The following is a 15802-nucleotide window of genomic DNA, read 5'->3' on the forward strand; positions in this document are numbered from 1 at the left end:
AAGTAAGCCATCGTTTTTGAAGAATAACAGTACATTGTCTGTCTGGAATATCAAAAATGTAATTTTAGCTCTAATGCTTTAATAATAGAAAATCTCGTCGTTGTTGTTCCTTTATAGATGATGGAGATTTTTTTTTAAATAATTTAACACCTTAAGGGACTGTATTAACTATTATGACTTCTATAGGCGATCATTGTCCCTGAAAGTGTCAATGCATATTTCAGTTTATATAACTAAAAAAGTATATAATATATCCCTTGGAGGACTTAAAACTATGACACGTTGAACGGGTCGACCAGATGATATTGAAAATAAATGGAGTGCAGCGCCCCGCTTTAAATCAAAATTGCTATAATCGTTCCGTACGCATCTTCTACATTAAGAAACGAATGTCGAAAATATATCTGTAATTTATAATTTAGGCTGTACTTTGACAGTTAGGACATTGTCACCCATATTTAAAGACTACTGTTCGCCCGCAGCATCACCCGCATGTTAGATAAGGGGGAAGATGGAGTGTTGGAGGAGGGGTTGATATAAAAATGTCCTTCCTCGGGGTTTAAGCTTGCTGCATACCAAATTTCATCAAAATCGGTTCAGTGTTCTTACCATAAAAGCGTAACAGACAGACACAGTTACTGTCACATTTATAATATTAGTAAAGATAAGCATATATGTTAAAATAAAACAGATTAAACGTAAATATCCTGATCACACGAAATAATTGTAAGAATTTAACATTTCCAATTTGCGATTCCGATTCTTTCGACGTAGCTGTCCCTTACAAAAACTAACTTGTTGGATGTTAGAAGGACAAGCAAAAGTTACGAACTATAAAGTCACGTAGGATACAACACAAAATAAGATTTTCTCCACCAAATTTTAACTTACAAAACCAATTTTTGTATTTTAACAAGATTACCTTCGCTGAAGTAATGCGCATATTATCACCATAAGCTATTTTCCTTTCAGCAGTTAAAATAATAAAACTTAATCTACATCCCTTTTACGTAAAAGAATTCATTCTGAGAATACTAAAGGCTCCTTGTCTTCAAAGTTCTTGGAACAAGACCCCCTCGGAGGTCATAACGCAAACTGGCCGCCAACACCTTGTTTCACCATTAGATTGTTCATCAAAGTTAGCGCGTTGAATCATGAAACCCATTTCAAACTAAACACGAACCATACGTATACCTTTGATATTATTACCCGGCCACAGCGCCCCCTAGTCTGGACGTCTAGCCGTCTGGCGTAACCCCATATACCTAACCATGGATAAACTTATCGATTTTCAACCTTAATACAAAGCAATAGCAACTATACCTAACAATGAAATCGCAAGAGAATTGACAGTATTTGAGCTCTATCGCCTAGTAGTAGAGTCTAAACGCCGACAGCATCTGTCTTAATTCATTTGAACTTTGAACCTTACACCATTGCATTAAAGTCTAGGGGTTTTTTTGATAACGTCTCGTTGCTAGGCAACGTGGCGTCTATAGTTATAGTGAATCATCTACATTGACTCATCAGTGCATCCAATTTAGGTATGGATATTTGGAAGGGTGCACAATTGCATATGCGCTGTTAGAGAAAATTGGACTTTATAGCTTTATATACACAGGACGGAATTGAGTAAGGTGACTGCAATTTTGGGGCTAATTACTTCGGTATTCCTCTTTTGAGGGTGATATAGAAGCCTTGACAGAGGTAATCGATTCGCAGAGACAGTCATCCGATAGCATTGATGTTTGGACGGCAGGGGAAATTGTAATTTACAGCCATATATGATTGCATACCGTTTATTTACTGTTTATTAATATTTTGTATTTCATTATATTACTTAATAAATTGTCAACCTTACTTCCAGCTAAAAAAACCATTCCGTACGTGTTAAATTATAGATCTTTGATACAATAAAAAGCCAGCCAAAGCACACTTTGTTTGTGATATACTTAAACGAAAATCTAGAGTATGTTCAAGTATATTATAGAAGTAACAATTCTAACTCATCTGCAATAAAACGTAAAAGTAGACGCAAAAATGACCTTGCATAATGTTGCGATTGTTCTAGATGTTTTTATGATAGTAATTTTATTTTTTGTTTAAGGAAAAGACAAAAGTATTACACCATACAGCTTAGTCTTTAGTTACATATATATATATGTTTTTTAAAGATTTATATTGTGTTTACTAAGCATGTTGTTGTATAAAAGTTTACAAAATATCCTACAAAATAATACAGTAAAAACGCCATAAATGCAGACTAAGATAATTTTCTTTAGACGTGTTGAATCTTGATAACCCAGAGACTTTTTTGGTTAAACTCGCTGTTAAAACTTCAGAGATTTGGGGTGTTCGTTAAATTAAAAATAGATCCCTCCCTCCGAAATCGTATTTTTAATTTTACTTCGAAATTATGTTGTCTCACATTGAAAGGTCTTTGAAAATTATAATTATTAAAGAAGGACTACTAGCGATTTATCCTGGTTTTGTCTGTGATATCAATTATTATGTAATAATTATAATATAATAAATACTTTATTTTAATTGTGAAGTTATATTTTAAAATACATAAAAAATAACACGTCGTAATTTCAAGTTTTTTTTAATAGAGAGCAATAACCGATTAGTTTTAAATAATTATGCTATCACGATTTTTTAATGTTTAGCCAGTGCTGTCTAAGATTTGATAAAAAACATTTACTTATTTATGCCTTTTCAACTATAAGTCGTAACGGAAGCGTCGCGCGTATATTTTTTCTTGATTATCCCAAAATAAAAAAAATAAAATATATTGTTTCTTATTTGTTCTAACTAATTTATCAATTTGTCTAATTTTTTAAATTGGTTACATACAACTGCGCAGGAGATGTGCACAAGTGTGTGCAAACCCAAGTGCACTCTCTATTCCCTAACTCTCATAATCCGATGGGACGGCAATCCGACACGACCGTGAACAGTTCAGGCGCAGGACCAACGGCTTGACGTGCTTTACACGGGAGAAAACACACTTCGACTTCCAGTCCCCGAGCTGTCTTTAGTCTAGCACTGGTCACAAGACCAACGAGACAGTCAATATTAGAACTGTATGTACGATACAGACGTATAAATCATTATTATTTTTTTCTAAGTACTTGATACTAAATTACAAATTGCAATGTTTTTAATATTTTTTTCTCTATGTGAGTAGTAGTATACAATTTAAAAAAGGGAAAACTAATAAGTTACATTGTAGTAATATATTACTTTTTAAATTTATTAAATATATGCCTTAGCCAATCATTAATTCGAATGCTATGCGATTATTTCATTCATTTATTCATTATTAGAAATATATACAATTGATATATAAATGATCGAAGATGCTAAGTGAGTAATGATTTCTATTATCAAAATATATTATACTAACTAAATCAAATATCATAAGTTAAAAAATAAATAAGCTTTACAAATCTTGTAACTACTATTTCTAATAATGATTTCTATAATTAATAGTTCGAATTGCATTAAATAGGTGCCTACGTGATGCTATATATTAATAAAATCAAGTTATTTGCATCAACATCCGCGGCTTTAGTTATTTCTCTCTAAGTAGGCAATTAATGTGTGTCACAGCCATGGAAGTTCAGCCCGCTTTGTTTTGTTCTATAATGAATTTCTCTTGGCACTAGCTTGTATCTTCCATCCTTTTATGTCATCAACTTTTGTTTTAAAAAGTTCTCTTCAGTACTGTATAATTAATTACATACGATTAAATTAAAAAAATATAAGAATTTCGAACTGTTCCGAGTATTGATTTAGTATGTAATTATAAAAAGTAATTAGATATCGTTTTGTTTATTATTATTATTATTATTTGTATACGCATAATCGTTATAGATGCTTTGACGTATTTTTATACCGCCCGTGGCAATGACCGCGGCTGACGTGCCGGTTCATGGCCGTTTAAAAGAAACGACGCCCGCTAACGTACATCTTCGCTTTGTACGACTTACATTTTTCCACAGACAATATTCAATTTTTCTATCGAGGACTGCACTGCCGACTTTATTTCACCCTGTATTCGAAAATAAATAAACGGTTGTCGGGGCGCAGGGCGCACCCTCACATTCACAAATACGCACACACGCCTGACCCGGGGCGCGGATGAGAGGGCGCTACGCTCGCTCAGTCTCGCGCCGACCGCCGCAGAGGCAGGACGACTGTCGCTTTAATACGATGCGATCGGAAAAATAAACTAGTTATTTACCGGAACGACCGGCTAACGACTGTGCGTCGAAACGTGCTTTGTGGATAAACTGTTGTGAACGTATACTATTATCGGTGCGTATCCCATGCGTCTTCGATCTTATGCGATGTTTACATCATGAACGCCGGTTATCGGATTATTTCGTTCCGTAGCATAGGGCCTAACGTACGTTTAGTTTGTGTAAAGGCGGTACATTAATAAAATTCGTTTCTATTTTCAGATAAACTGTTCTGTTTGATCTGGAGCCGTTGACTTGTGTGGAAACAAAGGCTTAGTTAGTTATAAGGTGAACGTTCGTGCATAGCCATACGACCGAGAAACATAAGGTACGTTTCAAATGTTTGTACAGTATTTTAAATTCGTCTAACCGTCCCAAGTCTGTTTAAGTGTGCGTATGCATGACTAATCGTGATTTTGTATAGATTATGTTTCCGCGATGTGAATAAATGTCGGTTTTTTCCTATTGTGGGTCAGCGACCTCGTTATTTCTCGTTGTAGGTAGGTTACGTTTTTTTGTGCAACCTAGTACATACCTGTGACTTACGTAAGCTACTATGATCGTGTAATTAAAAAAAAAAAAACTATGTATAGCATATAACTAGTCGAGTGTTCAGATTATATAATTTTTTAACCTTTTGTTTGACATTTGTTAGGCCTCGCGAATGACGAACCGTACCTGTTGCGTCGACTAAGCAAAGCGTACGTACGATACATTATTTTATTTGTACCAACCGCAGATCTAGATTCATAAAAACATGTTACATGATATTATGAAATTGTGTCCTAATGCATGCAACGATGTCAAACTCGAGACAAAAGCCTCCGTGTTGTGTAATAGTGGATAATTTACTTTCAAAGTGCATTAACCACGCCGGCCGCAGCGTGTGGTGTCGAAAGTACATACTGAGGTTATTCTAATCATGATTTGAACATTTTATCTAGAACATACGACGAAAGATTCCTTCGAATTTGAAATGTTTAAAAATCGAATGTACCGAACGTGGTTTTTTTAAGTTTAAAATTGCCAGTAATTCAGTGTGTTTTAACATTATATTTGCCACAGGTAAGAAATATCCGTAATTAATGAGAATTATTTAATATAATTTTGTAAATACCTACATTTTAACTTACACATAATCCTACCTGAGAATAATCAGAGCAAATCAATCAAACGAGATTATGAGTGTTAATATTCCAAAAAAAAACATTTACTATCGTGGTCTGGCTATAAATAACAAAATATTTTAAAATTACTTTCAACACTAAAAATAATCACTAAACTATTCTAAATTTTCACATTAAACTTATTGTTGAATTGAGTAACAAACTAGTTTTTGTGCTAAATTATAAATATATAAAGTTGTAAAACAGAATTTCTATATAATTTAAATAGTAACTTGTAACAATTTCGTGATATGCTAAATGTCTTACAGCGATTGTAATTTTAAGATATTGAGTTACATTTTACCAACAACCATATCCGATACTTACTCTACAAATAAAATTAAAAAAAAAACTATCTACCTTTTCGAAATTATATATAGTCTTTGCTAGTTTAACAATCACGCTGCTTAAAATATATCCAGATGCAAAATATTTCGCTGTATCAAGCTAGAACTAATTAAATAATAAAAACATATTTATCTGATAACTTAATTATTTCAAAACTTTTTAAATTCCTGAATATTGTTCACAAATTTCAATTGAATAATATTTGTGTTTTTTATTTAATTAATAAATTAACTCAAGTTATTTATAAGTCACTTGTATTTAAATAACCATATTATAAAATTATTTACATACTATCTGATTTTAATCTTATTATTAAGAAAAGAATTATATCAATTTAAAATATATTTTATAATTTATCACTCCTGTTAAATGTATGTACGTGTGCGATATCAACATATTCCGAGAAATCATCACAAAGTCAGGTATACAATATAATTACAATTTCACAATGTCTAAAAAATAATAATTTATTGTGTAATGTTTTGTAATTACCGATAACATATACTTTCAAGACGCAAGGTCGTTTCTGTTTCTAAATAAATTATATATTTCGACATTATTATGACACAAGACGAACTTATATTTATCTACTTAGTGCATTAATGATTCATCACAAAGACAAATCGAACGCAGTCTAGAATGATTGTTATTGAAACATGGTTTCGTTATACCATTATTGTTTTATGTTGAATTGTGCACTATACTTATTTCTAAGGCTTTGACCGCCTGTTGGTCTAAAGTTTAGCATATATTGCTCGGATCGGGCTAACGAAAACTAGGCTGATGGTAAGTGTGTCACCACCGCCTAGATATTTGCGTTGTTAGAAATATTAATCATGTTACATCGTCAATGCGCCACCAACCTTGAGAAATGAGATGTTATGTCTCTTGTGCCTTTAGTAAACTGACTTATTCGCCCTTCAAATCGGAACGTAACGATATATGTAAGTATTGCTGTTTGGCAGTAGTATATATGCTATAGTATATATGGGTTTGGTACCTGACGATTGGCTTCGCAAAGCCCTACCACAAGTAAAAATTCTTAGGAATGTGTAGCAACTATGTTTGCATACTTTAGCACTATATAATGTCTCCTGCGCTATTCTCCGTAAGAAATGGCAATCGTGACTGAAATCGGCTAGGAGAAAATAATTAGTTTTTAATGGTTTATTGTATTAAAAAAAAAAAACAATTAATAACTCAACAATATACAGGTGATATAACCTCTTCACCTTCAAAGTTCACATTATGAAAGGCCACTTCCTTATCCTATAATTGATAATAAGTATTATAATATATAATTATATATACATGTATGTACTTTGGCCATGGTCTGATTATATTTAAAAAATATATATATTTTATAAATAGAATTTATTTCGGCAAAGGAATTCGAAATGAATTTTATAAGGCTATAAAAAAAAGGTTTATCTTGATTATTTAATATTAATTGGAGTGAGCCTGTATCGCCGAAAGGCCTTGAATTTTTTTTTTTTGTCTGTCATAATATATATATGTTATGTATTGGTTTAGTACTATTTTAATAATTGAAATGTTTATCTTAGCTAATTTAATTCGTCGTACAAGTGGTATCCATTAACTTGTATGTATGGTAGAGAGAAAAGGTCATAAGCACCGATTAAAACATTTTCTTTGTTGTTATGTCAACTATTTCTAGTTATTTTATTTTTATTTATCATTATAGTAAATGAACTAAAAATTTATCACTTATTTTTAATAGCATATTTTATGTTTTTATCTTCATAATGTTTTATTAAGATCAGTTAAGATTAAGAACTTACCGAGTTATTGCCGAAAAAACTCATTAAAAAAAAACAAAGTTACTTTTGCTATTGTAATTACTTTGTTTGTTTTTTTTTTTTAACTTACCACCAATGGTTTTAATGTCTTTGATTAATTCTTTAAACCTTCCAAAACTGTTTCCCTTAATCCTCAGTCTCGATGTAAAGGCACGTTACACAATGCTCGATCCCCCAGAAAAAAGTATATACACGGATGTTGGATAAAATGCCGAATGTCGAAGTACTCCAGACAGAATTTGGCGAGATCAAAGCGAGCCCTGACAGTGAGCGAACGAAAAGCCCAAATCCCATGTAGATTTCAATGTGCTAGCCTTGAGCCTTTTTTGGACGTTTTTCAGAAACTGATACGTTTTGAATTTATCCTAGAATTCGAATTTACGATTTTTTTTTTAATCGACATAGACTGGGGAAATAAATGTACAATACAATTGATTTGTCGACCCAAGGTTTCTTTTTAAAGGAAGCGGAAATAGATGCAACTTCAAGTTACTATCACACAGTTGATACATTGCAGTACATGATGTGAAATTATTGTGACATATTTATCGACTAGTATAACGTTAGCTATGTAATAAATTATGTACAAAGGACGACTTTGTTTTTATGGATATATATGTATGTACAAATACGGGTTAAAGATTGTCTGTACTCTGTTTTTGTAAATAATATAATGTACTATTTATTATGTCTCATTTATGAGTACATAGAGGTCAAAGCTTTATTTATATATAATTCAAAGATTAAAGTAATTTCTCGGTATAAATCTTTCTCATAATGAAAATATTTTAATAGAAATTTAGGAAAATTTCTTTGATATGTTTCTTTAAATATAATAAAATATTTGATTATATAAGTTTATAAAGTAGCGTTTATGATTATAATGGTTATTCTGAAAATTTATATCGAGAGAAAAGACAAAATTCAAAAATTGTTCTTTTCTTAAATACTAGAAATTGAATTTTTCTATATTATATAAATTATATCAAACAAAATATAACTAAAGACAATTGTTTATTACGTGTTTATTATGGAAATATATAGTAATTACCATAAGTATTCGCGTTAAATAACAACATAAAGTACGATACATAATAATTAGTAAAAATTGTATCCTTAAAATAATAATTTTTCTAAAATTATTTGTGTCTGATTAAAAAATCAACATTAATATTAAGAGAATTAACCAGATTATTTAACAAATTTGCATATAGTACCTAAATACTATGTTAATCATAATAATTATTTTAACCACTACAAATGAAAACTTATTATTTCTATAAGGAAATCGTATGAAATAGCATTTTTCCTTCGTTTATTTTAATTTAAATTAAATACGTTTTTATAGTGTACCTTATTTATAAATAAACATTAAAGTATCCACATATGTGCGATTGAAATTCTTCGGGACCCCCCGTATAATGTGATAAGAAGGTACCATGAACTTTGTCATTGCAAAGTCAGCTGTAAGGTCAAATCGTTAAGTCTCATTTCACATTGACCGTGACGAGGACGCCTGTTCGAGTCCTCGGCGCCTTGCCAGATGTTACTGACCTTGTCTAATATGTTAATACTTGACAGGATTTTTCATGGATTTTTTTTTAGCAATTGTAACATTTCATATTCGAAACGAGAACTAATATATCCATAGGTACGCGAGTTACGAAATTACTTGGAAATTATAATTTAAGGAAGGAAATATAAAATAAAATTTCAGATTCGCTTAGGTTTAAATTGACATTAATAAATTATTATTATAAATTGTTTCAACAAAACATTTTGATATTACTTTAATTAAATCATTTTTTTTTTATGTATAGATTCGAAAAAAAATATTTATTTTATTTTATACTAGCTTGTAATTCCTTAAGACTTCGTATTATGATTTTTTTTTTCAATACAAATTGCATACAAGTAATATGCAATTCACGGGTGCAGAAAAGTAAGCTACGTATATAATTATAGTAAAAATTAGTGTAAAAATAATTATACCGTTTCCTTTACAAATGACAAAGCAAATTTGTAATTGATAGAATTTCCTGATTTCCCATCGTCGCTGGTGCTGTCGCCGTTAAACCACATCCTCGTATACGAACAAAAGATCCGGACTTATAATTACAAGCAATCATTCAATTACTCGTGGGGGTGACCGCCGTCATAAATGTCACTTGCCGTGGAAACTTTTTTTTTTTTTTACTTTTTTATAATTGTATCGCTAAATAACAATGGCGCCGCAATGTCGAGACGGTCGCTGTTGACATTAAATTTATTGAACGTTGCTGTTTTATTGAATTGATGTTAAATATAATTTTGTTTCTTTTATTGTCCGTTAGTTAAATGAGTAATATTTCTAGAAATGTAAGTTTAATTAATGTTTAATAAAAAAAATATTATGCTTTTGATAAAGCCGAGATGGCCAATGATTAAAGATTCGTCTCGTGATCGGCGGTGAAGGAAATCACTAAGAAACCTTAAGAAGACCATTGTCGCATGATATTGCATATGTTTCCAGTTACCCACCAACCCATATCTGATGCGTGTTGGAATAACCTACAAACCTTCTTCTCAAAAGAAGAGGCTCAGGCGTGAAATATTTACAGGCTATATTTTACGAGATAAATACGTTTGTCCAAATGTTTGACTTCTTTGTACAAATAATAATTAACCACCCACAATTAATATTTTTATAGATATCGTTGCAAACCTCCGTTCTGATTTAATTATTATAGATAACAATATATAAGTTTTTTTTTAATGTTTTAAACATCTTAACATCTAATCAACATAATGTAAAACAATTGTCAGCTAATAGCAACAGACATGGGAATCACTAACGTTCTATATCTTTTTACACCCTACATTAGATAAAATAAAGCCAGCTTAATAAGACCTCACCTTACATATTCCTATCAATAAACGGTAGAGCAATATAAACTGGAGCATTTATTTCTCAAGCAATATAATTACTGTCCGTTCCTTATACCTTGTTCATAAAGCGTAACGCCACGCAAGTAAGTTCTCATGCTATGCCCCGTTTAAACTGGTTTGATACTTGCCTGACTCATAACGAGCGAGTAAAATTAGTCATACTTCGGTTCTTTGTGTAACGTCGAGACGGTCTGACGATTCGTCATGAAGCTAATATTTACCCTGGATGCCATTTAAGTACTTCACGTTTATATTGATCAGATTGTTTGAAGTTTTCAAATATCGTAACCTTTTTAGAGTAGACGTTAAATTCGCTGAACTATAAGTAATAACAGCTTAACTTCTAATGTTGTTACTGTTATTTATATAAACGCTGGTGTTTATAATTTATTGCGTCTTAAAATTCTATTGTTAGACTATGGTAGTTTTATATTTTTAAAAAGTTTACAATGCGAATATTTTTTATTTTTGTTTTGTTCATTCAAATGTCAAATCTCTTGTAAAAATTAGTAGGTGATTAGTTAAAGTGTCTTCTTCTTTCTAATGTCAAATCAATAATGTCAGAAAGAGAAAAATCTATGTTTAACGAATCGGTCGCTAAGTGACGTATATAACTAAGGCCGTCAGTGTTTAAAGAAACAACTTTTATAAGTGTATTTTGAACTCGAATTAACTCGAATGTCACTTTAAGTTTCTCAATAGAGATTGATTACAAATTATACTCGAGGATAACAATTCTAATTATTATGTTCGACAGTTGTTTATTATCAGCTGCGATGTTACTTATATTGCATCTGGTTTCAATGTGTTTATCTGGTATTCTTCAAGTATGATTAACTTCAAGCAAATAGACTGGATTTACTATAATAGACTTTAAACTATACTTTAAAATATATATACATATATGTATATATATTTAGTTTGATCATATACTCGTACTTGATTAATTTAGTATAACATATTTATTATATGGCTGATATGTTTATAAATAGAAAGATAAATAAAATATTTGATGATATTTGTATATCTGTTAGACGTTATTTACACAGACATAATTATAGATCGCGATCGGTTTGCTTATTTATTTAAATTTAATTATATTTCTTACAATAGATTGAAAAGTTGATTATATAGAACTTGTTATTTAACGAGGTCTTTACAAGCAATGCTTCGTTAAAAGGAGACCTCAAATACAAACGTTATGTCAAACTTGTTGCATATTTTTTATTTATTTAAAAACGATATTGGCTTTGCCACAAAGGAATATTAAAATAATCTTATATATTACTTATTATAACAAAATAATCTCAAATGAAATTGATTCGATATGTTGAAAAAACCCATTTAAAAAAAATCTTACAAAAGGTAAAGAAATAAATTATAGTCTAAGATGTAATTAAGATCTGCTTTTCTTAATGTATTTTTCAATGTGACTCCATCCTTCAGTCACTCGGCTAAAGGTCGTGAATTTATAAATTGCAATAACATATCGTACTCCCAATGTGCTCACCGAGAGTAAACTAACACACACTGTTTTCATTTTTCCCCAATGTGCGTGTTAATCCAGGGAATGATGCCAAAAATGTTTTTCGCTTGGCATATTATTAAATGGAAGCATTTCAGATAAACATGTTATTTACGTAGTTATTTTTTATAGAACAAGTGCTCGCCCACGTTGATTTTTATTGAATGAATCTTTCAAAACTGATTCACGAAACTAACGTGGTCCTTGTCATAGATTTTCATTTGTATGTTAACCATCGCTTACATCAACCAATGCGCCACAAACCTAGGGAACCGAGATGTTATGTCACTTGTGCTTGTAATTACACTAGCTCACTCACCATTCAAACCGGAACACAACAATACCAAGTGCTGTTTTGCGGTAGAATATCTGATCAGTACATACCCAGACGAGCTTGTACAGTGCTCTACCACCAGTAATGTAAATGTCGCACTGCTAGGCTAAGGCCTCCTCTCTCATTTGAGGAGAAGGTTTGAAGCTTTTTCACCACGCTGCTCCAATGCGGGTTGGTGGATACACATGTTGCAGAATTTCAGTCAAATTAGACACATGCAGGTTTTCCCACAATGTTTTCCTTCACCGCACGTCAAGCATGCAATTATAAACACAAATTAAGCACATAAACATTTAGTGGTGCTTGCCGGGTTTGAACTCGCGGTAATCGTTTAAGATTCACGAGTTCTAACCACTGAGCCATCACGATTTTTATTTATTAGTAATTAATTTTCTCTTGTTAAAATTTTGTCTTCTTTAATTTTATTACCAGTAGTCCATTTTTCACCACCCCACGCATCAGTTGTTCTAGTTTTGTTTTGCACGATGCGTGAGCCAGTGTAATTTCACGCACAAGTGACATAATATCTTATATATATCATTAATTATAGTGTCTGACTATTAGCGGAGGTGACCAATTACCTGCTGGTCAGTTATTCGTCTGACTTATAATTATAAATTTAAAAAGCTGCTTATTATAAACGTGTGAATGGTAATTACCCAGTGGAAAGCACTTGCGAAAACACAATCATATTAAAAAAACAATTAAGACTATTTTTTAAAATAAAATCATTAAACGGACTGGCAAATGAGATCTTTTTTTTTTTTATAGAATAGGAAGGCGGACGAGCATATGGGCCACCTGATGCTAAGTGGTCACCAAACGCCCTTAGACATTGGCATTGTAAGAAATGTTAACCATCGCTTACATCACCAATGCGCCACCAACCTTGGGAACTAAGTTGTTATGTCCCTTGTGCCTGTAATTACACTGGCTCACTCACCCTTCAAACCGGAACACAACAATACCAAGTACTGCTGTTTTGCGGTAGAATATCTGATGAGTGGGTGGTACCTACCCAGCGAGCTTGCACAAAGCTCTACCACCAGATCTTACGGAAAGTGGTCACCACCGCCCCTAGAAATTGGCACCGTAAAAAATAACTATTACCTACAGTGCCAATGCACCACTAACCTTGAAACTAAGATGCTATGACCCTTGTGTCTAGTTACACTGGTTCACTCACCCTTCAAACCGCACAACACACTACTAAGTATTACTGTAGAATATATGATCTGAGGGTGCTACCTACTTCTACATACTTAGACTTGCAAAAAAAACCCTACAAACAAGTATATATTATAATTCACAATGTTAACATGTTTACAAACGCGACCTTTTTAACTCGAACGCAACAATGCGAGCCGATCTCTAGTCGTTTAAACAGCTCACAGCAATGAAAAATATTTCTTAACTATGCGAACCACCTTCACTACTAGCCTTGATGATAACAAATTTCCTCGTTGTAATTCTGCAAACGTTTCATTTATTGCATATCAGTGTTAAAATTTATATGACACGCTACAGTTCTTGAAGGTTTTCGACTTAAATCGTTCCCATTCGGTATTTTCTGGATTAATTATTTAATTTAAATATAACTTTATAAACATGTAAGGTATTTTGTTGTATCGTGTTTATAAGGTTATGACTTCTGAGGGTTCAATACTAGGGCTGGGTCAATAGAAAGTAGTTTTTTGTCTGAAGAACGATAGCAGCATGGAGCTTCGGAGTAAGAGCAATCCGATTTTATGAGATAGGAACGGATTGTGTACTTATGTTTGCGCACACACTTGTGCTCTAGTATCAGTTGAGTAGGCTTCCTCCAATTCAATAAATGTTATTTCAATGTTTTATATAACGGATGTAATGGACAAACAAGTACCTTAAATCATAGTATCAAAAGTTTAATTTAAGGTTTTGAAAATAATTCTATGCCTAAAACCTGATCTATTAATATTGATTGATTGATATAAATAGGATCATATTATTAATGATAAATACAGTAACAGCCTGTTAATGTCCTACTGCTGGTCTAAGGCCTCCTCTCCATTTTGAGGAGAAGGTTTGGAGCTTATTCCACCACGCTGCTACAATGCGGGTTGGTAGAATACACATGTGCCAGAATTTCAATAAAATTAGACACATACAGGTTTCTTCACGATGTTTTCCTTCACCGTCAAGCACGAGATGAATTATAACACACAAATTAAGCACATGAATATTTAGTGGTGCTTGGCCGGTTAAGATTCACGCGTTCTAACCACTAGGCCATCTCGGCTTCTCGGCTTATAATAAATGATAATACACAATTTTTAACAAACACATTTAATTTTTAACGAAGTTATACTTTTACTCATCGTCTGTTAAAATATGAATATTGGATCACATAGTTGATGGTTTTATTTGAATAATTTTAATGCCTACTACATTTCCTTCCCGTAAGTAGCTATTCCATGAAGTATCTTGAATAGTTTAGTTGAAACTAGAAACGTGCACTTTAGCTTTCAATCACATTTTAGTCTCATATCTGATTGATTCGCGAACGATAATTTTATTCAACGTAACTCTTTGGCCTCTGCCTCGAATCTCGCGGGCAGCGGGGCGGCGGCGGCGGCGGCGCGGGAGCGGCAGGATCTTACGCGTATAATCAAATGGACCGACCCTCGAATACAGCGGTGCAGGAGCGGCGCGGGGGCGGGCAACGAGCGGTGCACTCCAGTCAAGCGGTGACCGCCCGCGTTGCGCGTCTGCATTGTAGGTATAGTGTTGTACATTTTTTTTGTGACGTATCAAAATGTCTTCGGACGTGCAAGAGCTAATTATTTCGGCAATCTTTGAGAGGACACCCATATGGAACAGCAAAGATGTGAACCATAAAAATAGAAGAATAATTAACCAATTATTAGTCGTAGAATTTGTCGGGATTTTGTCTCTGTTCTTCATAATTTCGATAAAACTCGCCATTTATTTTCCTTGCCCTATAGTAGGGATCCACTTCTTCTTTTGCCCACAATAAATCGAGCGTTAGGAATAAATTTGAATCAAAAAGATGTCGCCGTTTTTCAGACATTTCGTTCGCGAATAAAAACAAATATCTCGACAACACAACCACGAACACAACACTACACCGCTATAGTGCCGCGCGATCTGCCCGCTAGTTTGGAGAACAGGTATGCGTTGCCCGCTCCGCTGCCGCGCCGCCGCCGCCGCCGCCCCGCTGCCCGCAAAATTCGAGGCAGAGGCCTAAAAGATATATTTTAAGAGGAAGTTAATAATACGTTTTGGAATTCGTGTATTCGTTTAAAAACAGGATATCAGTGCTCGCCAATTGTTATTCATGTTGTTTACATATTGAAATAAACCCTAACTAATATTATAAATGCGCGTTTGTCTGTTTAAACACTTTTACGTCTTTTACACGAGCGATTATCGTG

The 15802-nt window shown here is 32.8% G+C and overlaps 1 protein-coding gene across 8 annotated transcripts in view; it reads left to right on the top strand.

Annotated features, from left to right (window-relative positions):
* The window catches only part of LOC126776764 (brain tumor protein), a 486286-nt gene that overhangs the window by 335405 nt on the left and 135079 nt on the right, over window positions 1-15802 (top strand). For 4 of the 8 annotated variants that reach the window (XM_050499510.1, XM_050499508.1, XM_050499509.1 and 1 more), the window contains exons 1-2: window positions 4190-4323; window positions 4470-4575. The exons of 1 other annotated variant lie outside the window; for it this stretch is intronic. The gene's annotated coding sequence lies outside the window, so the exon portion shown is untranslated. Of the gene's footprint in view, window positions 1-4189; window positions 4324-4469; window positions 4576-15802 lie in introns of those variants that run through there. 3 more of the 8 variants (XM_050499512.1, XM_050499511.1, XM_050499513.1) reach the window with 1 other exon arrangement.

The sequence above is a fragment of the Nymphalis io genome, chromosome 21 (assembly GCF_905147045.1).
Source record: "Nymphalis io chromosome 21, ilAglIoxx1.1, whole genome shotgun sequence".
NCBI classification, from domain to species: Eukaryota; Metazoa; Arthropoda; class Insecta; order Lepidoptera; family Nymphalidae; genus Nymphalis; species Nymphalis io.